Raw genomic sequence first — 24,353 nt, 5'->3', positions numbered from 1 at the left:
ACTAGAACACCTGCTTATATGAAATCTCCTAAATTTGAAATTTTTACCAAAATTTAAGTGAATTAAAATTTAAGTCACAAAAAGATCATTTAAGATTCATTTAAGAATGAATAGAAACTTTTTGTTCTGTTCTGACAATAGGAAATGTCTTTACTATATAATTCATTACTTGTGTTCTAGGTTTTTGCTCAAGAAGTTTATTACCGGTTTTTTCCTACCTATATTTGTTTGTATCTGTTCTTTCCAAAAGTTGCTAATATTTTACTCAAGCTTAAATTTTTATTCATGAGAACCATGGAATATGTGATGTTCCTAGAATACTGATGATCCCTATCTGAATATAAGGGTACTCTTTCGATTTCAAAAAATATCACAGATCTGCCCTACACTCAGAGACACACGTAAGCATACTTTCAGTCTTCACTAGGTGACAAAATATACTAATTAATACACAAAAAGTATGTGTGTTCATGGATGCCTTGTCATTCCCCTCCAGTTTCACAAAGATTTGTAGCAACAGACTGGCAAATACCCACAGGAAAAAAAAAAAAAAAAACAAGGACACTCCCTCAACAGTCCTTTGAAATGAATATATATTTTCATACTATTCTATATCACACAAAGATTAGCAAATGAAGGCCAATCAGTAAATATTACTAAGAGATAAAACTCTGTCCTATAAGATTTGATGGATATACAAAACCCGGTGGACTCACATTTAAGTAGCCGGGTTCCTTTCAGATATTAAATCATTCAACTGGAAGATAACAGAAGTTCCTCCATAATGCAGGCTAGAAAAGTCTATTCAATTTTATTTAAAATCTGTATGCTGTAAAAGTACATGCCATGGAATTTACCAGGATGACAACTATACAGATATGAAATTCATGACATATTGATTCAACATATTGAACTGGTTTTTAAAACTAATTTATATAAATGATTATAATAGTCTATATTATGTTTAGCCCTTGAGGCATATGGTAGTAAATTTGAATTTAATTTTAAGTAAATTTACATAAATATAAAAAGTTCAGTAATTTTTATCCACCCTGCATATTGAAACAGAACAAATAAACAAGAGGATTGTACTTTACAAATGCACTTGAAGCTGAGGTTTAAACAAACCAGGAATCTAAGTTTATTTCTTAAAAAGAAACCAAAGAATGACTGACTTTTATAAGAAAGTCATAAAGTACTACTAAGTATTATACAAAAATTATTCACATATTTATCAATATAATTCATAATATATATTTAGCAGTAAATATGATTTACATTTGTTATATATTCTAAAAAACATAATGTGACTCAAAACCCTCACAATGATGTATGGTATACATATATTCATATGGAACTGTGGATGAAGACAAGAATACAGTAACTCTACTTCAGAGAACTTATGTACACTTTACAAAATTAAAATATTTTTATTTTTTTAAAGATATTTATGTATTTAAGAGAGTGTGTGAGAGAAAGCATGAGTTGGGGGTGGGGAAGAAGGGGGTGTCTGGTGGAGTAGAGGGAGAAGGACAAGCCAGACTCCATGGTGACACTGAGCCCTGAGCAATGGAGATTGATCCCTTGACCCTGAGATCACAACCTCAGCCAAAACCCAGAGTCAGCAGCTTAACCAACTGAGCCACCCAGCAACCCCAGAATGAAAATACTTTTAAAGACAATAAAGTTTTCCTTGGTAGTTACTAGAAAGTCAGTGATCCCATCCTTTGTATAAGAATGGTTCTAGCTTCCCATCAGTAGGGGTCAAGCTCTGATTAACTTAGAGAATAACCCAGAAAACTGCACAGGCTCTGAACATGGAACACAGGCATTGTACGAAATTAAGCAGTCTTGATAATAAAAAATTGCACCTTGCATTCACCTCATCCTAGTTCCATCAAGTAATTAACTAGTTCATATATCCAGAAATTCTAAATTTATTGAGTAAAAACCAAGGTATGATCCCTAAATTTGAAGTTTATAGTTTTACTATTATCAGAGGCATTTTCAAATGCCTGTCATTTCCCAGCTGCTTTACAGATACTTTTTCTAATTCCCAAAACTATCTACAAATTATATATTATGCCCATTTTACAGAAGAGGAAACTAGCTCAGAGACTTGATTATCTTGCCTAAGGTCACACAACAAGAACTCAGACATCTAATGACAAATGTAGTTTATGGCACATTTTATTCTGAAAATTTTTGAACATTCAGAAAAGTTGCAATAATGTTAGAGTGAACATTCTTTGCCCACCATCTAGATCCTGTAACTGACATTTTATTATACATATCACATACCTACCATTCTATCCATCAGACTATCATTTTTATGCATTTCAAATTTGCAAATGTTGTAATACTTTTTCAACATTACAAATATTTTTGAATACACAGAAAAGGTAAAAGAATTTTACAGTGAACAACCACCTAGAATCTTCAATTACATTTTTGTATACTTGCTTTATACTATCATTTCATCCAACCCTCTTCTAACAATAAATCTTTTTATTTCAATTGTCTGAAATATTTGTTGCAACTCCCAATTCTTCCACAAAGGGAGAACTGCTGAAGTTTTTATGTATTCAAAATCGTTATCTTACCTTTATTTCTTTCAGCTCAAGAAATATTTGGCTATACATGCTTTGAATTTTTTTCATTTTTCTACTTTTTTCTATCAATTAGAAAGCCGCAGACTCTTGAGAAGAGAACCCACCTGCTTTTCTTATGAGGAAAAAAATACTGAGATATTTTCTTGGGCTATGACACAAATAAAAAAAAAATAACCCACAGAAAAACTAGTTCTTAAAGAAAAAAAAAAAAAATCCTGCACTCCCTGATAAATGAATACACTTATTCAATCAAGAAACTGGATATATGAGTGGCTCAGAAACTTTACTTTGCAGAAAAGTTACACTACTAAAATTAAATTATTTTATCTTTGTAATTTTAGATGGTATTTGTGGTTATGATTCTATGATGTATACATATAATTGTCATCTTCTGCTGTTAAATTTTATTCCCAATTCACAAGATAGGATTTCAAAGTATCAGAATTTCCTAGAGTTTGGCTATTAATCTTAAACTAATATATACTTTATTATCACAATTCCCTCTTACTCCCTCACTCAGTACAAGTGCTTTTAAACTCACTGAAACATCTAGCTGTTGATTTCATTTAATTTCAATCCCTTATTGACCTTCTAGTTTCACTTCCTTCCTAATCAATCCTTGACTACATGAGCTACAACTATCTCAACTAATGGCTGGTTTATCAATATATACCCTTGTTCTGTATCTATCAGCTGTTATCTTTGCCTGCAATCTTTCCAACACTTACTCAATTTCAGTCAGCTTCTCTGACTCTACAATCAATTTGCTGAAAGCAGAAGAAATAATGGAAAGAATTACTTGTATTTCTCACCAGCTGAATCCCACATCCACTCTAACAGCCAACAAGGTGCACCAATCAGAGAAACTGCTGTGAGGAATACAGTTCACTACAATTTCCAGCTGTCGTATCTTCAAGATTCACAGCAGTGTTCAGGCCAAGGCCATACTCACCCCAGAGAAGGATGCTAGAGGAGGACCATTATGCCCAACACAAGGCCTCTCTAATGGGCAAAATTTTCCCTGCCCACCCCCAACTAGATGTTAATTTTTTCAAATGCCATTCTCTGTCCTATAAAGTTCAAGCTTCTAAGGAAAAGAAGCATACTTTAACTTGATTGATCCAACACCTAGAATACTTTTTGCCACCACAGGTAGTTAAGCAAAAAGTTTTGTGGGAAGGAAGGAAGGAAGGAAGGAAGGAGAAAGGGAGAGAGGAAAAGAGGGGAGAGAGTGAGAGAGAAAGATAAAGAGAAGGAAAGAAAGAGGGAAGAAAAGGAAAAAGGAAAAAGTAAAAAAAAAAGGTAAGGAAAGGAAAGGGAAAAAGAAAAGGAAAGGTAAAGTAAGGTAGGGAAAGGAAAAGGGAAAGGAAAAAGGAAAGGAAAGGAAGAAAGGAAAAAAGAGGGCAGGAGGGAGAGAAGAAGGGAGGGGGAAGGAAAGAAAGAAGGAAAAGGAAAGGAGAAAGAAAAGAAAGGTTAAAAAAAAGACCCTTAGTACTCCTATAAATTCATGAATTATTTTACAAAATAAATGAAACTTATACTTGCTGGTTCTCACCTTCATCTCTGTGATGGTTAATATTATATGCCAAGTTGATGGAGCTAAAAGAGTGCTTGGATGGCTGGTAAAATGTTATTTGTGGGTGTGTCTGGGAGAATGTCTCCAAGACATTAGCATTTGAATCAGACTGAGTAAGAAAGATGCCCTCATCAAAGTGGGTGGACTTCATCCAATACAGTGAGGACCTGAAAAGAACAAAAGTGGAGGAAGGGCAAATTCGAGGTCTCAGCTTCAGCTCAGATACTTAGACTCAGACCAGGACTTGATGATCTTCCTCGTCCCCACTTCTGTCACCCCAATTTTCAGGCCCTTAGACTCCAAATGAATTATACCACAGACTTTCCTGGTTCTGAAGCTTGCGGAGGGCATATTGTGGGACTTCTTAGCTTCCACAACCACAGGAGCCGATATCTGTTTTATATGTGTATCTCCTATTGGATCTGTTTCTCGAGTGAATTCTAATAACCTACAGGGCAGGATACCAGACTCCTATAAGCTGTCCCCCAGAACATTTCAAAGAGTCATCCTCAAGTATCTCCTACGTATCCACAAGCAAGACCAATCAGCTAGCAGTCACTTACCATCATGGCACATTATCATCTCACCCCTCTTTGTGCCTGTGTGGTATCTGAGGTCTGCTGACTCCATTCCCTCCAAACAAATGAGTGGGCCTCATCTGTTCCTTCCATCCAGGAGGTACTGCCTTGGCTCTGCACTGTTGAATATGGGTTGCCACTGTCACTAACAGAGACCACTGCAGCTTCTTCAGCATATACCCACTCTCCCAGAGCCCTGCAGCCCCTTTGCTCTAACAATCCTTCTGTCAAGTAGCACTGAAGTCACGCATAGCGCCCCATACTCTTCTAACACTGTGGCACAATGCATTCTGTCAAATACCAATGACTCTGTGGATTATGGTAACGGAGGAGAAAGAATGCCTTTCTACTGGTCTCTGAGCTTAGAAAGTAGAGGAGCAGTATTGCTTTTCCCAAACATCTTATCTTACAATACTTCTCCTTATCCTCCTGTTGTGTTTTTTTTTTTTTAAGATTTCATTTTTATTTATTTGACAGAGAAAGACACAGCAAGAGAGGGAACACAAGCAGGGGGAATGCGAGAGGGATAAGCAGGCTTCCTGCTGAGCAGGGACCCTACTGCAGGGCTCAATCCCAGGACCCTGGGATCACAACCTGAGCCGAAGGCACTCGCTTAATGACTGAGCCACACAGGCACCCCCTTATCCTCCTATTCTAATTTTTTTTTTCTTACAGCACACCCACCCTCTATCTCCACAGACCTCTGACATAGACCTAAGAGAACTAGACCAGAAAACAAAACAAAACAGACCACAGGTTGAATTCAGAAATGCTGCCTCTCTAATGACTAATACTGTATCACCAGGTCTGGCTCTTTATTCTTTAATTTTTTCTTTAAAAAAAAAAAAATCACATTTGTTCCTACACAGTAAGACTACCAGCAAACCATTCCTGTTGGTCACCATATTCCATATATATGACAGAACCCCTAGAGAAGACACAATTGAGGTCCACATTGGGAATGCCCTACCCAGAAGAATCAGACACTAAAAAATGAGGAAGAAGGGACAGTCCATTTTTCTCATACTTAATATACTCCATTAAAAATTTCATATTAAGGTTTCTGAATTATATATGCCACTCAACGCAGCTTTCTCACTCAGAAAGAAAAGCCTCCCTTTTGAGAAACAGTTCACAAATTAACATTTTTATCTGAATTTTAGTGTGATTATGCCAACAGTGTCACACTACCAACCCACAGCACTTCCAACAGAAGGCATTCTGCCTCTGTCAACATTCCTAAAGGCCCTTACAGACACCAAGGCAGGAAAGGGATGGCTAGAGAAAAGGGGCTGTAAGTAATAATCCTCCTGGCTGCAAATTACCAGTAAATTTATCCCTACAATATAAGGATTCCTTCTTTAAGTCATGAGAACACAGGAAAGAACAAAAGCTTTTCTTGCAAATTCTACACTCAATTCAGAACTACTTTAGAGGGTAGTATGTACCAACAAAGTGTGAATATAAATGAGACAAAGAATGGACTAGAGGTAAAAGAGAATTAAAATCTCTGAAAAGCAAATTTTAGACAAAATGTACAGTAAATATCAACATTACTAGTAGTTCAATTCTATTCAAAAAAGAACATACACTTAGAAGTTAAATCCCTGGCTTTATAAACCGGATGAATAAGCAAATACTTTAGGTTAATATATTTTTCCACCAAGCACTTTATATAAGAACATTTTCTTTAAAACTCCAAATCCCAAACTAACAAATCCCAAAGTATTCACTCACTAAAAATAGAAATCTTTATTTTTCCTCATTTACTCTGATACTTTTAGTCATGTCATAAACTACTATTTTTTTTAGATTTTAACATCTTATCCTTTTATATTTTGGTGAAGGAGAAAAGAAACCTGTATGTGTTTAAAACTGTACAACTTTAAAATTGTTCTTCACAAGACATATATCTAATCTAAAAAAAACAAAAAACAAAAAACAGGGGAACAAGGAGGAAGAAGTTTTAAAGGCAGGAAGGAAATAAAAATGGACAAGGACTGAGGCAGTATGCACTAGATTTCAGGTAATTTCTGAGGACTGGATAATTTTAATCTAAAAAGTCTCCACTCAATGATAAGTATGTATTTTTTTTAAATAGCACACTTATCTTAGAGAATCTTCAGAGTGGCATTTTTGAAACAAGCAAGAACAGGGAAAAAAAAGTCTCTCCTTAGGTTGCATTTATTTAATATGTGGACTTCTACTGCAGGTGGTCCTTGAGATAATATCATAAAAGATGTCTAAAACAAAATGCGAAGTATGACCATTTATTTAAAATTCAGACAGTTTTTCAAAACTCTATTTCTATTCATAGTGTCCAATTATCTACAAGATATATACAGGCTGTGGTACAAGCTATTATGATTGATTGATTTTTTTAAAAACAAAAATACTAGCACACGCATACACAAAATGAATCTTATCTCCCTGAAAAGTATCCATTTGGGGCAGCTATACATCAATTCCACTGAAGAAAATTCAAAAAGAGGCATTCCTAAAATACTCTGATTAATGGATTATGTATACATCTTCCCAAGGGGACTACTTCAAAGGAAATAAACACACATTTGAATAAATAGGCTCTGATATATTTGTTAAAAAAAACTGCCTCACTAATTTATTGTCACATGTAATACAGAAAACAAATTGTTAAAGACCTAAGATTCTCAACAAATAAATTTTCATTTGAAATTTACACATTCAAAATAAATCTTCCCTTGCTACCCAACAGTAAGAAAATGGAAAACTGTAAGTGATAAGAAGTTAAGTATTATAAAGCCAAGTAAACATGAAAGGCCATTATATGTACTACCTTCTGAGAATGAAGTGACTATTGAGGAAAAATAAAAAATACCTTCAAATTTACAGCAAGCATTCTGTAACAAATAGCATCAAATTCACTAAGGGCTGTCTCTGAAGTCTGCACATACAAATTTCTCACATTTTAGAAAGTTTTTTCATCTTCTACTTTCACTTGGGGTATATGCAAAAGTGGTTCTAATAACCAATAATTCATTAAAAATGTAACACATCTTGAAATACCACTACTAGAAAAGCAAACTACTGTCAATTACAGTTTAGCGCTTAGAGTACAGTAATTTTTACTCTAATCCATGCAGTGTTTTCAAATAGGTATAATTAAAAATTAACTTATAACTTAAAATTACTGTATCTATGTGCTTATAGAAACATCCACACATTTTAAAGTATACATATTCTTTACCTCATCTTAATCTTAAAAACTCTTCCCAAAGTAGTTTTTATGTTAAAAAAAAATTAATACAATGCATTTAATTTTACCTTATTCTGTTTATTTGTTATGGAAATGGTACAAAACAAACACTTTGACCACAAACCCTGAGTATTCAATGCCTTCAATCAAACCACTGCAATTAATATGAAATTCTAAATACAGAATATAATGCCACATAAATAGTATAACAGCCAAGTCCTGTCTGAGAAGCCATATGTTTTTTCCCATTGTTCAAAAAAAGGAGATGACTTCCCGTCACTTATGTTTCTGATTAGCAAGGTGATTTATGCCACAATCACTAAAAATGCCAGCAAGTGAATGAGAAAATGCATAGTGACTGCACCAGATGTGCACAATAAACAGGAATCCCATTGTAATCTCTGGTACTTAGTTTATATGAAGGTAATGTAGGAAACACTCTTGGATATGGCAAAGTCACTCTTTTTTTACATTTGACTATAAATGATATGAAATAAATTGTGTGTTTTATACTTTATGGCATGCATACATTGATAAATTAGGTACCGTTTTGTATCCCGACTTATCTACAAGACAAACCTGGCTAAGATCATGGGGATTAATTGCTTCAGAAGTGTGAAATGCAGCTTTTCCATTCTTTTCTGCACACTCAGTGAAGAAACAATGATTAATCACTGTTTAACTATTCTCTGGAGGATCTACAAGATTGCCAAAGCAGGACTTATCCTCATAAATCCAAAAAATACAGGTTTAGATTTGTTGCCAACAACCAAAAGAACATGAACTTAAACCCATTTGTTATCAGATTAAAATAATGTCAAGGTTTTAGAACCCCACTGGTACACAATTCACTTTTAATCGGTAACTACAATAGGAAATTAGATGAACACATAAGATATAACAAAAGCACATGTATTTTATAAAAATAATAATGAAAGTATTTTTTAAAAATTATAAGATATCCTCAGTTTCATAATGTCCAACAACATACAACTGAACTTGAACTGATAATCTCCCTTAGCTACATAAATACTTCAATTGCTCTGTGCTACTTATAAAAATTAAAATACATGCTATCAGACGAAAAACACTTTTAAATGGTTATTTCATGTGGAAAATGGCTACCTATTTCAAGAAATTTTATTCCAGACAGCTACAGCTGAATGACAATTATGTGGATAAAATTACTTAGTTCCAATAGAACTAACATAAATATATTTATAAGTCTTTATAAGGCTGAAAATGTAAAACTCCAAAATTCAAGCCTATACTATAAATGATCCAAAAATAAGTAACATTTTGAACAGAAGTACATAAGAAGAGAGGTTTCAAATACATTCCAAGTAATTTAGGCTTTCTAAATATCCAGCCAATATTTCACTACATACTGAAAAAATTAAGTAACTCTTAAGTTGAGACAAAATTAGTTCATGTCACTTAAAAAATTCTGAACACATATTTCTAATAACCAAAACTTTATTTTGTCTCAACAATAAATAAAATGTTAGTTTCAAAATGGTCCAATAATGATAAATTAAAGATTTCTTTTCTTTAAATAAGTCAGCTGTTTACAAACTACAAAGTATGCCTAAATGGGAATACCTAGAGTAAAAACTTCAAATTTCTATGTAAAGTAGAAATACAGTCACCTCTCAATTATAATGGATCCATTTTCTATTTGTCTGATTATATGTTCATATAACTTCTCCCTTTCAATTCATGATGCTTCTTTCATGTCTACCAGCTACCACAAAGGACTAGCAGAACTGCAAAGTAGAGTTGAAACTATTGGTCAATTTCACTGTCCATAAAAGTGAGTAAGAGGAAGAGAATATGAAGGAGATTCTGTATTTTCCAAACTTCAGTTTTATCTAGAGTTGGCTGTTTCTCCATTATTGAAAAGTGAGAGTTATGTACAGCACATGTATATCAAAAACCTAAAAAATTCATAATAAACTTAGCAAACAAAAAAAAGAAAATTGATTTTCCTTACATCATCCAATTTAAAAAGAAAAACATCTTAAAATTATATATCTATTTAAGAGTTAGCAGATTACCTGCCACAGAGTAAACAGTTAATAAGTAACTGTTGATCAAATAAATAGATGAATTCAGATTGGTTCTACTCTCAAAGCTGATGACATCTTAGAGCCTATTAACAGAGAATTACCCTTTCACCTCCCTAATGTTTCCAAAGATCTTCCCCACTTAAAGTTTTTTAATTCAATGAATAGTATTTAAGAACAATCTTTATGCGTTACTCAAAATATGCCACTAGCATAAAACCACATAGAGATAATGGTTCAGCTTATTTAACTTAGAAAAACTATTAGGATAGAATTAGAGGTTTGAGGACAGATATCAATATTAGCTTACATAGGAACACAAGTGTGTCAAAATGAGATAGCTGGGATTTTTGCATAAAAGTTTGTGCTTACAAAGGGAAAGTCACTGCAAATGGTTTACAACAGTAACCTAAACACAGAAACCAAGTCCCAGGTGACAAAATGGCAACCCACTGGACAAATGTATGTATGAAGCCCAGGGAAGGAGACACATTAAATGATGTTAAATGATAAAGTTATATAACAGGGAATCAGCTAAGAATACGATGAAGGACTGGTCTATGATACATAAACTATTCATCCATGAAAAGATTTCCTGAAGTATCTTCTCAGAGTCAACCCATGAAGTACTGACAGCCTCATTACAAACTAATAGATATATTTCACATATTAGCCAAAGATGTGATGTGGGTACACACCAAGAGAAAATGAGAGAACTTTTATTCTTGCCTCAAAGGTAAGGCAATAAGCTAGAACCTGCATTTAGAGGGAATCAAAATAGTTTCAAGAAGCATAAGTCATCAGGGTGGCTGGGTGGCTCAGTGGGTTAAAGCCCCTGCCTTCAGCTCAGGTCATGATCTCAGGGTCCTGGGATCAAGCCCCACGTCGGGCTCTCTGCTCAGAAAGGAACCTGCTTCCCTTCCTATCTCTCTGCCTGCCTCTCTGCCTATTTGTGATCTCTGTCAAATGAATAAATAAATTCTTTAAAAAAAAAAAAAGCACAAGTCATCTTATTTCTATTACATCCATAATAGTAGGTGCTCCCAAAGACAGCGTACTAAGTACACTAACAGACAGTATACCAAATAACCTGACTCTCAGTAGATGTGTCCTAACTGCACAAGTAGTCTTATGAATATATAAGTGATATTACTCAAAATGTTTGCCAACCCAGTGATCTAGGAACCCAGTGCCAGGTTTTAGAAAAAGGTAGGATCTGCAGCACCCACATGCTATGGGGAACCATAAGCACAAGGAAGCTGTTTTTTGTTTGTTTGTTTGTTTGTTTACAATTGCTCCTGTCCTACCTGTTATCCTTACTAAATTAAGCTCAACAATATTTGAGCATAGTGAACAAGATGCTTAAATCATGTCACAAGACATCATGAGCAGTGAATCCAGCCAGAAGTGGAGTTTCATCACTATAGAGAGCTGGAACTTGAAAGGAATGGGTAGGAAGAAAAGCATTATGCAACTGAGAAACACATTAGTGATCCCAGTAGTCATGCTATACTAGAAAGAAAACACTAAAATAATGCTATCACTGTATCCCATATTCATCGACTGTACTCCTAAACTGCAGGGACTGGGAGAAATATGAGTCATAAGGTACATAGAAGACCCTTGGCATTCATGGATTTTTACATTCATAGTTTCACCCTTGGTTCCAACAATCTAGGACATGAAGCAATTTATCACTTTCCTGATAAGTGCATATGAACCATAAACTCCCTAAGGCTAGTATGAGACAGGAGTCAATGGCTCAGCTTTCTGATCTTAACGTAGCTTGATGGTTCTCTAGGACATATTATAGAAATATTTACACAAATATCATTTCAAAAACTTCAGGAGGTCTTTAATAAATGCTTGTAATGGGTCTTAATTCCATTAACAACAAAAAATTTTTAACACAAAATTCCTAAAATGGAACCCACCACTCATCTACAGTGCTAACACAAAAAGCACGAAAGGGTGAATTAACAGAATAAAATAATCGCAAAGAAGTGTGAAGCAACTAGTCATCATGATGCCTCTTCTATGCCACATACCCTGAAAGCAGTACAAAGCTTGACTGAAGATTTTTAAACATGGATCTGTACATGTATCTCTGCCTTCCTTTCTATTATTAAGGACAGACCAACTATGCTCTTATCTAAGCCCAACCTCTCCACTTTTACATACTGCTTCAGCCATTCTCCATTTTCTTGTATCATCAGATATTCCTCTTCACTGAGGAAATCTCAATACTGATTGATGTATGCTACTTCTCCTCTACTTAAAAAAAAAAAAAATTTCTTAACTTCAACTTCCCTGTTAAGCTGCCATGTATCTCCTTCCACTCTCCCTTAAACCCACTCCAATCAAATTTTGTCCTTTAGTAAAACTACTCTTCTCAAAGTCACCAATGACCTCTCATTGCTAAATCCAACAGTCAAATCACAACTCATCCATAACTTCACCTTTCAGCACCATGTCACAGATGATCAGTCCCCTTCCTTGAAATATTTACACCATTTAGCTTCAATAGCTTTCAGATTTTCTGAAAGCCAAATATGTTTTCCTCTTACCTCACTGAGTTTTCTGCCCCTGGCCTTCTCTACTAATTCTACTTTCCTTAACCCTGTTACTTAGAAATGCTCCAAAGTCAGGATCTTCAATTGCCTCCAGCTGTATTTACTGGATTACATCAATATTACCCCCTTTAAAAATGCCATCTACAACTGACAATTTCCATGGCTTATCTCCTTTATCCCAGACCTCTTACCTTAACTCTGGACTAGTGTATGTGTTTCCTTGACCTTTCCACTTGGTATCTAATAAACGCCTCAAATTCAGCCATGTTCAAAACCAAATTCTTAGCCTTCTCCCTTTAATGTACATCTTGCATAATCTTCCCCTTCTTCATCAAATGAAACTCGACCTTCTATTATTCAGACCAAAACATTACTAGAGTCATTCTCCACTCCTCTTTCTCGCTCTCTTATGTAATTCAAATCTAATCCATCAGCAAATCCTGTTTAAACCACAATCATCTCTCATCTCTAACCTTCTGTATGATCGCTCTGTTCCTGCCCTTGCTCTCTTAAAATAAATTTTAACTGATTTAAAATTAACTGTAATTCTTTTAAACTATAAACCAGCTGATACTCACCAATGGCTCTCCATATTATTCAAAATAAAAACTAAATACATGTCTTAAAAGACTTAGATTCCCAGTCATGTCTATAATTTAATCCCTACTACTGTCCCATCACTTTGCTGCAGCCACAATGAATATACATTTTTCCTGAACACATAAGCAATATTCTAATATCAGGGCCTTTGCACCTCTTGTTCCCTCTACTTAAGATGCTTACTCCTCATCTCTGTCAGGTTTTTACTAAAATGTTACCTTTTCTGAGAGGCTTTCTTTGACAACCCTACTTAAAATTTCCATCCCTTTCCCTATACTCTGAACTCTCTATCCTCCACTCCCTACTTCACTTGCCTTCATAGCACAATCATCTACCCTACTAGGTATTTAATGTATTTAGCTTGCTTCTTGTGGACTTTGCTACCTTAAAACTGAAGCTTAATGAAGTTAAGAATTTCTATTTTGTTTTCACTGTGATATCACCCAGAACATTTTTCAGTAAGTGAGACCAGTTTCAAATTTCTTAGAAGGAATAGGGATGGCAGAAAACTGAGCAAAATCTTCAGAGTTTTGAGAGAAATTATTTTAAATCTAGAAATATATACCCAACTAAATGATCAACTGTGAGAATAAAAGAAAAACATAAAAAAAGAAAAAAATTCCAATATGTATAGCTCAGAAAATACAACTTTCACCAATTAATCTTTTAAAAATTTATTTAAAGGAACCTACGAATAAAGATGACAATGAGATCCAAGCAATACCAGACTTAATCCAGTAATATGACAAGAAATCTGAGACTGACACTTCAGCAAAAGGCCAAGGAAACTCTGGTTCATTAGTTCATACTAAAATAGAAAGTCCAGGATAAGTGAGATATTTCTTCAGAGAGAACATAGATAACCTTACAATAATGTTATTTTATGATGTAGGAAACTGGAAGTACAATTGTGGTGTGCTATCCATAGTAATAGAGACATAGTTCTCCTATGAGAATTAAACATAAAGCATGGTATCTTAAAACTGTGGCTAAAAACAAAGAACTATACACACACACACACACACACACACACACACACACACACACACAATACCATGGTAGAAATATGAAATAAAATACAGTAATGATTTTGAGAAAATGAAGAAAAGTAAGAACTCTTTTATTCTGGAAAACAATGTCCATGTGTTGGTTAAAGCTGGAAGGTTTAAAACAATTAATGATATTCTGAATTGATGTATAATTGCTACACAAGAAATATTGGATATAATTATTTCTCTACAATGTTACTTGGCTCAAAGGCATTCACAATGATCTTAAGATCATAATGATCATTCTGATTATTGAAAAAAAGAGAAAATAGCAAGTGCTGACAAGATGTGGAAAAAACAGAACCCACATGCACTGCCTGTGGGAATATCAAATGCCGAGGCTGCTATGGTAAAAAATTAAGTGGTCCCTCAAAAACGTAAAGAATTATAATATGACACAGAAATTTCACTCCTGGTATATATGTAAAGAAACTGAAAACAGGTATTCAAAGAAATATATATAAATATGAATTCATAGAAGCATTATTCACAATACCCAAAAGGTAGAAGCAAACCAAATGTGTTTATATATATATATATAAACACATATATATGTATATATATATATACATATACACAATGCAGTATTATTTGAATATGAAAAGTGATGAAGTACTCCACACTACAACACAGATGAACCTTGAAAATAGTACACCAAGTGAAAGAGGCCAGACTTAAAGGTCACACACTATAGGATTCCATTCGTATGACACATTCAAATACAGAATGCAGGCTGACACGTACCAGGGACTGGGGAAAGGTCAGAAGGAGGAGAAACTGTTAAAAGGGTAAGGTGTTTTACTTTGGAGTGATAGAAATGTGTGGAACTACAGAGAAGTGGAGGTTGTGCACCACTATGAATGGGCTAAATGGTACTGTTTACTCAATTTTAAGTTATGTGAATTTCACCTCAAGAAATAACTTAAAAAAAAAAAGAAGTGACTTTAAAATAAAAAGATACTCTGCTTTTAGATGAACTTTTCCCTATTTTCTTATTATGAAAATATTTAAATATTTTCATAGTCTTCCTTAAGAGAAGAATGCTATTTTGGAAGACTCTTAGGAATGAGTATCTATGGATTTGATAAAATATTTACCTAAAGTTCACTTATTTAAGTTTCATTTTAGTTTTGTTATTTCCTCTGTTAAGTTCAAGTAACATTTTTTTTTAAAGATTTTTATTTATTTATTTAATTGACAGAAAGAGTATCAGAGAAGAGAGAGAAGGAACACAAGCAGGGGGAGTAAGAAAGGGAGAAGCATCCCTCCTGCCAAGCAGGGAACCCAATGCGGGGGATCCTGGGATCCTGATATGAACCAATGACTGAGCTACCCAAGCACTCCTAAGTAACATATTATAAAAAAGGTGGTATTTCTAAAATGTTAGATCAGTACCTCTCCATAGTACAGGAGTAGGAATTTTTTTTGTTTTTTATATTTTTAAATTTTGTTCAGCTGTATTAGGTATAACTGACCTCAATATAATGTAATATAAAATATACAAAACATACATCATAATTTTATGTACATATACACTGTAAAATGATTAACTGATAAACTAATTAACTGGATTAATGAAATCAACACATCCATCACTGTACATTCTTTTTTTTTAGTGAGAACATTAAATTTCTAATTTCTTGGTAAATTTCACTTCTATAATACAGTGATATCAACTACAGTTACCATGTTATACATTAGATCTTATTCATATACTACTCTGAATAGTATGGATATTTTAACATATTAATTCCTCCAAGCCATGAGCACAGAATATCTATCCATTTATTCCTACCTTCTTCAATTTCTTTCATCAATGTCATAATTTTCAGTGTACTGATTTATTCCTAGACATTTTATTCTTTTTGATGCAATTGTAAATGGGGCTGTTCGCTTAATTTCGCTTTCAGAAAGTTCATTGTTAGTTTACAGAAATATGACACATTCCTGATATTGACTTTGTATCCTGCAGTTTTACTGAGTTTATTTATTAGTTCTAACAATTTTCTCTGAGGTCTTTAAGGTTTTTACTTATACTACCTCTGCAAATACAGTTTTACATCTTCCTTTCCAGTGTGAACGTCTTTTATTTCTTTTCTTGCCTGATTGCTCTCACCATAATTTCCAGTACTAGGCCAAATAAAAATGGGGAGATTGGCTCTTTATATATAGGGAACATTACCTCATTCACCGTAATTCCTCACTGCAACAATAACTCTAACTTATATAAGTGGATTCACACCAGTTCAAACCCACATTGTTTAAGGGTCAACTGTATCGCCTCCTCTTCTATTTTTTGGAGGAGTGTGAAAAGTACTGGCAATACTTCTGCTTTAAATGTTTGGTAAAATTCACCTGTTAAGCCATCTGGTCCTGGACTTTTCTTTCTTGGAAGAAAAACTAAATTGGTTTTTTGTTTGTTTGTTTTTTTATGTTCAGTTAGCCACTGTATAGTACATCATTAGTTTTCAATGTAGTGTTCAATGATTCATTAGTTGTGTGTAACACCCAGTGCTCATCACAACAGGTGCCTGGAAGCAGGAACAGCCACTCTGGAAAACAGTATGGAGGTTCCTCAAGATGTTAAAAGTAGAGCTGCCTTACGACCCAGCAACTGCACTACTAGATATTTACCCCAAAGATACAAAGGGGCACATTCACCCCAAAGTTCATAGCAGCAATGTCCAGAACAGCCAAACCATAGAATGAGCCGAGATGTTCTTGGGAGGTTTCCGAATACTAATTCAATCTCCCTCCTAGTGACTGGTCTGTTCAAATTTTCTATTTCACATGATTCAGTCTTCATAAGTTGTATGTTTCCAGGAATTTCTTCTGGGTTGCCTAATTTGTTGGTGTATAATTGTTCATTGTAGTCTCTTATGATCTTTGTATTTCTGTGATGTCAGTTCTAAAATCTCCATAGTTTCTAATTTCATTTTTTTGAGTCCTCTTGTTTTTGTACATCTAGATAATGTTTTGTCTATTTTGTATTAAAAAAAAAAAAAGTTCTTGGAGAGCCTGGGTGGCTCAGCTGGTTGGGCATCTAACTCTTCATTTCGGCTCAGGTGATCTCTTGAGTAGTGGGATCAAGCCTTGCCTCAGGTTCCACACTCAAAAGGAAGTCTGTTTGGGGCTTCTCTCCTTCTGCCCTCCCCCCACTCACTTGCACTTGTGTACTCTCTCTGAATAAATTTTTTAAATTAAAAAGAAAGAAAAAATAGCTCTTAGTTTCACTGATATTTTCTCTTGTCATTTTAGTCACTATTTCATTTATTTTTGCTCTTTGTTGTTCCTTTCTTCTAATTTTGTGCTTAGTTTGTTCTACTTTTTCTGGTTCCTTTAGGTATACAGCTAGGTTTTTTTTTATTTGAGCTCTTTCTTGTTTCTTACTGTAAACATTTATCACTATCATTAACTTTCCTTTTAGAATTCCTTTTACACATTTCATTAGGGATAAATTTTATCATTCTTTTACTTTTCTATATATACCAAACTTCTATATATACCACAACTTTTATAATCAGAAAAAAATGCTTGCAATTTTTTAAAGGATAAAAATGTTAAATATGATAGGAATGAGTAGTAGAAGAGGCCACTTTGGGAAAGGATCTGAGTTATTCTCAACTGATATACAGGACTTAAAACAAGTTAAAAATGTTTTAAATGAGGAATGGCTTGAGGGCATCATCCTTCACATAAAATTTACATTGACAGAACAAGCAAGACAAGGATAAAGAAATATACACTTTACTAGAAAGGGATGATTCTGTCAAAGATTTAGCCCCTCTGCAAATCTTGAGATTTGACCATTTGTACCTGACCTGTGTTCTCACTATAGAAGTACCAAGTTAAGTGTTCTGGTGTTTCCCAGCAGTTACTCAGCTCTTTGACCACACCATTTGATAGCTTGTAGTGAATACGGAGAGAGATGAAAAGCATGGAGAAGACAAGAGAAATGGCAGCTTGACTGAGACAGAAAACAAACTGTCTGATTCTATTTACATCCTGAATTAGTCATTAACATTTAAGCGATCTAAAGTATGGTTTTTAAAACTGCAAAGGCAATCCATTATGAGATAGGGAAATAAATCAGTTACAGGAAGGAGCATGTATTAAATGAAATATACAAAAGTTAGAATAGAATAGAGCATAGCACACATTCCAGTTAGTTAAGGTTAAAACTATTTCAACTTCTGTTTGTTTCATTGGTACATTTATACCTGTGGAAAATGGCTCATAAATATAACATTCATTTCTTACAATGGGTTTTGGTTTTTTTAAAAAAAAAAAATGTGAATGTCTCAAATCTGAGATATCTTCAACTCCAAATTCAATAGTTCTACTTCTGCTACTCCTTTAAGAAATTTAGTGAACAGTGTGGGGTGGGGTACCAAAGGGACAGAGACAGATACAGATATAAAAAGCATTCTATATGGAAACTGCTAAAAGTCTCCCAGCAGGAAAACATTTTTAAGTCTCCTCTTAAGGCTTGGTTAAAAGAGAAGGAAAACAATTAGGAAAAGATTGGAAACCAGTGACTAGATATAAGAAGTGGAAAGAAACTGATCTGGGAACTCTTAGGTTCCTGTTAGAAAGTAACTGTTAGGGAATAACATCATTCCTTGAAGAAGTCTACAATCTAAACATGGCAATATGTATAAACTCTCTCTCTCTCTCTCTCTCTCTCTCTCTCACACACACACACACACACACTTTTTATACAGGAATCTATAGAACACATTACTATAATAAGGATATTGTTACAGATAAATGTCTTTGTCCCTTCAAAACTCATATTTAAATTTTAAATCCCAATGTAATGGTATTCAAGTGAGGCCTTCAGGAGGTGATTAGGTCATGAGGGTGGAGCCCTCATGAATGGGATTAGGGCCCTTGTAAGAGGAGACCACAGAGAACTTTCTTATTCCTTCCACCATGTAAAGGCACATAAAGAAGATGGTGGTCTATGACCCAAGCACTGGAACCTTTATCTTGGACTTCCCAGTCACCAGACCTGTGAGAAATAAATTTCTGGTGTCTGTAAGTCACCAAGTCTATGGTATTTTTGTTAGAGCACCCCAAACAGACTTAGACAGGTATTGATGGTATTCAAATTTTGAATAAATATACGCTTTCAAGAGAACTTTATTGATCCACAAATCTAACTGACACTTGAAAATGCATGCTCTTATAACAGATCAAAGATGACTTCAGACTCGGTACAAAATACAAGTCTTGACTGGCAAATGAGAAGCAAAGAAGAATGAAGAAATAGAGATCAGCTGAGCTTTCCCTCAACTGAGATGCTGGCAAAAAAGCAAATACCTAGAAAAATAAATGAAATAGCTTCAAACATTCTATGCCAGAAGAAATCCTAAACCAAAGCAAATAGTGAGAAAGAAAACCTGAAAAAAATTTATAACATATTATTTTAGGCTTTTAAAGAATAATTGTTAGCCTACTCATTAATCATTTTTTCTATCACCTGTTTTAACTCTTGAAAGAAAGGAAATCATTTCATTATACTTACAATAAATGGCATTATAACACAAAAATTTTTAAATCAAAACATCTCAATATAAAACAAATCACATGTTAAACTTCATTTCACTGAAATGACATAAAAGTGTTCAGATAACGAACATACTATTCTAATACACAGTAAAATAATACCAAGTATTGAAATTACATAAAATAAAAAAATGGAAATTTGAGTTGAAAACAAATGCTGAAAACAATTCCACTGAAAAGGATTCCACAGTATTAATAAAATGTAAAATTAGAATACTGATGTACCAGTATAACAAGTAAATATTATTTGTGAATTAAAAATTAATTTCCATAGCCTTTTTGCATAAAGAAAAATATCATCTTTAGTAATATTCTTCCAATAATCATATCTGACATAGATATAACCTGTATGAAATCTGCAAGAATGAAAACTGATCTTAAACAGCTATCTAATTTTTAAAAATCTCTTAATATAATAAACTACTAAACATTACCACCACTTTCCTCCAGATTTCATTCTATATTAGTTTACTCCCTATAATCTATTTGAACTTATTGGTGGCTCACCATATGTACAAAAGGACAAAAGTAATTAGGTAATATAATGTGAGACATAAAAAGCACAAACTGGAAAACATTATAAATAGATATAACTGAAACATAGTGAGATTCAAAAGAAATTACTTAAAACACATTTTAGCATCATAGGCTATTAAAACCAAATAACAAGGTATGATTTCTAAAGAATGGGAATGAATGTGGCAATGACCTCTAGACAGATTAATAGAAATTTTTATGCTCTAATATTGAATACAATTCATGTTTTCATTGTTTATAAAGAAAATGATTTATTACATTCTGGTGTAGCATTTTCTTATTTTATTTTTCAATCTTACCTGAGAAGTTACCAACAACTCATTTTCAAACTATACAATATACATGTGAAACATACTTAAATATGGTCAACACCTCCTTGGACAGTAATATAGCCACATGCTTCTTCTGTATGGTTGAACTAAAAATTATTACACCACTAAAATAAACCAAGTTTCTATTTCTCATCTTTCCCTTGTAAAAATACAGACCATTTTTATTCTATGGATGGCTCTTTAGAATGAAAGACATTCAAATATCTTTCAACTATTCCAAGATATGCGTATTTGACAAACATATATTTATTTAAACATTTATATATATAGTCATTCTACAGTGTCAATAGCATTCAGAGAATGACGGCTATTTCTTCATGATGTGGGACAGTAACCAAGAAAACAACTGACAATATAATCAGAGTCCTGAGAAGTTATAATTTGTTCTAAATACACACTTCACACTCCGCTCAATTTTACATTTCTTAAACTGCAGTGCTTGGATCATAATTTACTTTCTTGATCCAATAGAATATATCCAATAAAATATCTCATCGGCATAACCATCAGAGAAATCAAAAAGGAGAAAAAAGACTACAATGTAAAACTGGTAACACAAAGGGTTCATCTGTACAGTGAGACTGCATGAAACCAGACTTCTTCAGCAACCCATAGGCAGAAAAAATGTTTTCCATAGTCTTATTGAAAGGATATACCAGTTCTTTTTCTAGTTATTCTCTATGGAATTGCATAAATATTGAGAAATCTAGAAATAGATATACACATGCACATATAAAAATTATTGTCAGTGTATAAGTTACTGCTGCCCTGGGACTGCAATAATTTATGTAACATCTGTTTTCATATTTTTCTAATTTTTTTCCTAATTAACATGCATATTTAATGCATAAATGCTCAGACCACCTCTTTTTTCTGCTGAATGTGCCTCTTTATTTTTGAAGTTGTGCACTCCTAGGGAGAATTCAGCAGAGATGGTAACCAAAATCTTATTGAAAGCACTAATTTTAAAATGTAAACAACAGTACTAAACCAACTTTTAAGAAAAAACTAAAGTCTTAAGAGTTTTCACAATAACCATTCAATCTGCCAACAACAGTCATACATCAACTTAAGGTCCAAATACCAAAAAGAAGGTATAAGCTTCATTCCAATATTATATTAATCTTCTTGATTTCTTTTTAATTTTTATAAAAGCTGAGAAACCTGCCATTAAATCTATGATTCCTTATCTTTATAAGTTTTGGTAGTATTTTTAAATTGTTATGCCTCAGGCAACTAACATACGGGAAACACATTCCATATGGTAAGCATCAAGAAGTATGTAATCAGCTATATGTTTTTGAATAGTAAATTTCAAATCCTGTACAGATGTGAAGAAAGGGGAAAGTTTTTACTCTGATGTGCATTCAAGTACAATCAACTTCCAGAAGCTCTTAATCTGTACTAATTCAAACTACTACTTATCTTTATTTTTAATAGAAAAACTAAAATCAGAAGCCAATCAAACAAATGTTACAATACTACAATACTAAATACTAAAGTACTCCTCAAAAACAATGTTTAATATGCCAACACTGTGACTCCATCTGTACCTCACTTAACAATTAAACACTTTGTATTGTAACTGCCTAGGTTCTATATTTCAATCAGTCATTTATTACTTCTCATCTGTTGTTAAGACTGTTCTAGGCCTTTGCAAACACTGAAATTCTCAACCCTCATAGAACTTACATTTTACTTGGGAAATCAGAAAGTTTCCAATAACAATGCAAATATATAACTGCAAACAGAGATAAATGCTGTTAGAAATATGGAAAGGGGTGAGTCATGAGTTTTTGTAACAAGAGACTTGATTTAGCTCAGAGGGTCAGCAAAGACCTAAAAGAGAGACTATTTAAGATGAGATCTGAAAAGTATGAGAAATGTTACAGTCTAGGCATAGCAAGTACTAAGGTTCAAAAGCATTAAGGGAAAGGGCACATTCAAAATCAAGAAAGAGAAGCAAGGAGCCAGTCATAGCTAGAGAGAGAATATATGTAAAACAAAATGGGGCACAAGTCATTAAGGCAAAATTACTATAGAGTTTTAAATACAGTATGACAATCAATTATACATTGAAAATTTATCCAATTTGGCTGACTTATGAAGAGGAGCAAGAAAGGTACAGGGAGAAGTTAGGTGTGAGATGACAGTATCTTAGACTGAAGTGATGGTGGTAAAGAAGATAAAGAGATGGCAGAAAGAGATTAATGGGCAATCAGAAGAATTTGGTGAAAGACTAGATTTTATGGAGGATGAAGCTGGATAGCAATTCCATTAACTGATATAAGAAAATCTAGAAGAAGATCAGTTGTTGGGAGAAATCGCCCAAGTTAGAATAGGACATATAATGCGATTACTCATTGGAGAAGTATCTAGGGCTTCTTCAATGTAAACATCTAGAGCTATAATAGTCTGGATTAAGAACAGTCTGGGCTAGAATCAAATGTAGAATTTATTAGGATATGAATAGAAAAAAAAAGATGCCTACATTGCTTTCCCACCTCCCTGCAAAAAAATCCCGCACACATGTTGTATCTTCCTCATTTCTAGCTATCATACCATATCAGAACAGAAAGACATATACTTCATAATATGACAAACTCATTTAGCCTATGACTGGTTAGCACCATAGGCATATTTGCCGTACATTGGTAAATAATAGTTATCATTTATTATAGTGCCTACCTCCAATCAAAACCACTAAAAATATGCTGAAGCACTCTAAAAATGCGCATCAGGTCACTGATCCTCACAATAACATCTTTTTTCCCCCATTGTATTTTCAGTGTCCCAAAATTCATTGTTTATGCTCCATGCAATACGTGCCCTCCCTAATATCCACCACCAGGCTCACCCAACCCCTCCAAAACCTTCAGTTTGTTTTCTTTTTTTTTTTTTTAAAGATTTTATTTAAAGATCACAAGTAGGCAGAGAGGCAGGCAGAAAGACGGGAGGAAGCAGGCTCCCCGCAGAGCAGAGAGCCCGATGCGGGGCTCGATGCCAGGACCCTGGGATCATGACCTGAGCCGAAGGCAGAGGCTTTAACCCACTGAGCCACCCAGGTGACCCCTTAATTTGCTTCTCAGAGTCTACAGTCTCTCATGGTTTGTCTCCCTCTCCAATTTCCCCCATCTTACTTTTCCTCTCCATCTCCCAGTGTCCTCCATGTTATTCCTTATGTTCCACAAGTGAAACCATATGATAATTGACTCTCTCTGCCTGACTTACTTCACTTAGCATAATCTCTTCCTGTCCCATCCATGCTGATACAAAAGTTGTGTATTCATCCTTTCTGATGGAGGCATTATACTCCATTGTATATATGGACAATATCTTCTTTATTCATTCCTCTATTGAAGGGCATCTTGGTTCTTTCCACAGTTTGACAACTGTGGTCATTGCTGTTATGAACACTGAGGTACAGGTGGCCCTTCTTTTCACTACATCTCTATGCAGTTGCAGGATCATAGGGCAGCTCTATTTTTAATTTTTTGAGGAATCTCCACACCGTTTTGCAAAGTGGCTGCACCAACTTGCATTCCCACCAACAGTGTAAGAGGTTCCCCTTTCTCCACATCCTCTCCAACACTTGTTGTTTACTGTCTTGTTAATTTTGGCCAT

The 24,353-nt window shown here is 34.1% G+C and overlaps 1 protein-coding gene across 3 annotated transcripts in view; it reads right to left on the bottom strand.

Annotated features, from left to right (window-relative positions):
- TBC1D5 (TBC1 domain family member 5) overlaps positions 1-24,353 on the bottom strand; it is a 550,005-nt gene that overhangs the window by 385,338 nt on the left and 140,314 nt on the right. Inside the window, exon 3 of one of the 3 annotated variants that reach the window (XM_032332146.1) lies at positions 19,423-19,614. The exons of the other annotated variants lie outside the window; for them this stretch is intronic. The gene's annotated coding sequence lies outside the window, so the exon portion shown is untranslated. The remainder of the gene's footprint in view (positions 1-19,422; positions 19,615-24,353) is intronic. 3 annotated transcript variants of the gene reach the window in all.

This window comes from Mustela erminea, chromosome 1 (assembly GCF_009829155.1).
Source record: "Mustela erminea isolate mMusErm1 chromosome 1, mMusErm1.Pri, whole genome shotgun sequence".
NCBI classification, from domain to species: Eukaryota; Metazoa; Chordata; class Mammalia; order Carnivora; family Mustelidae; genus Mustela; species Mustela erminea.
Note: the sequence above shows the minus strand (reverse complement) of the source record. Positions and strands in the feature narration are given on the sequence as shown.